Here is a 1,488-nt window from a genome sequence, read left to right as displayed (position 1 = left end):
TAATGATCCTTTGCATTACAACAAAGAAATTGAATTAAAAGATTTTACTGTATTTTTAATAAATGCAGCTTTGGTGAGCGGATGAAACTTGTTTTAATTGCATTAAAAAAACGTACCTATTTTATTTTAATACAATTTTATTTTGCATAACATTTAGTTTTAAATAAAACCCTGCCTTTTTCAATGAATGGGTCATGCTGATAAACTACAGGGATTTTTACTGATTATTTGAAATCTTTCCCACCTTTATGACGGAAGCGTTTGTTATGGTTACGGTTCGGTGTTCTGGACGAATAAGCACATGTTCGTCAGGTTTGTGTGGGAGTCGAAAGGACAAAAGCTTTTGAGAGCAAACAGGTAAAACACACTTCACCTCCAGAGCTTCCATTCATAGCGTTCACATACCTGAGCAGGTTCTCACACACACACACACACGCTCGATGACGACTGCGATGCTTGGGATTTCTACAAAGAGAAGAAATAAAAAGACCACGGTGACATATACAGAGATCCGAACATCTGAGACTACTTGAAACATGGGGGAAAGTAAAGCAGAAATATATCATCAGGACTAGATTACACTTTTCACTTAGAATTTGTGTTCAAATAAATGCTTCGAATAAATACATTGTTTTTATGACAAATAAGCACCAAATGCACATAAATTAATAATATAATATATATTAATAGACATTTCTTCACAATTTTCTGATTTTTTTGCTTTGCTTTCCAGCATAAATATCAAAAGAAATTTACTTGAGAAGCAAAACGACATTATATATATATATATATATATATATATATATATATATATATATATATATATATATATATATATATATATATATATACTTACCTAATTGAAAGAAAATTTTCTTTTAGGCCTAAATAATCAATCAATAATGCTGATAAAATAATAAAATAAATGCTGTTCAAGAGTAAACCTCAGGAAAGTTTAATTCATGCTTCAAATATACAATTTATTTTTTTAAATTGGAAAAGGAAACAATAATGTTATTTAATAATTATTAATTACAGATACTCAACATTTTTGCTTCAAAAAAAAAAAATATATATATATATATATATATATATATATATATATATATATATATATATATATATATATAAAGCTTACCTAATTAAAAGAAATGCCTAAATAATGAAAAATGTCATTAATAATAAATAATAATGCTGTTTAAGCGTAAACCTAGGAAAAGTTTGATTCATGCTTCAAATATGCATTATTTTTTAAAATGGAAATTTTAAACATTAAATAAAAATACATAACGCCTTTCCTTTTCGCTAGCAATTTAAGGTTATATTCCAAAGAAAAAGAGAAATATTTTTGGCCCCTCGCTAGGAGACTCGGGTGTGTTACGGTGCATCGAGTCTAAAGTCTGATTTCCGCCCCTCGTCAAACGGAAGCAGGGCAGCGGGGTATGTGCGTGTCAGCGCGGGGCAATAAAGAGACTTTTACTGACCGTA

This window comes from Puntigrus tetrazona, unplaced genomic scaffold, assembly GCF_018831695.1.
Source record: "Puntigrus tetrazona isolate hp1 unplaced genomic scaffold, ASM1883169v1 S000000837, whole genome shotgun sequence".
NCBI classification, from domain to species: Eukaryota; Metazoa; Chordata; class Actinopteri; order Cypriniformes; family Cyprinidae; genus Puntigrus; species Puntigrus tetrazona.
The sequence above is the reverse complement of the archived record's forward strand: the minus strand, read 5'-3'. Positions refer to the sequence as shown.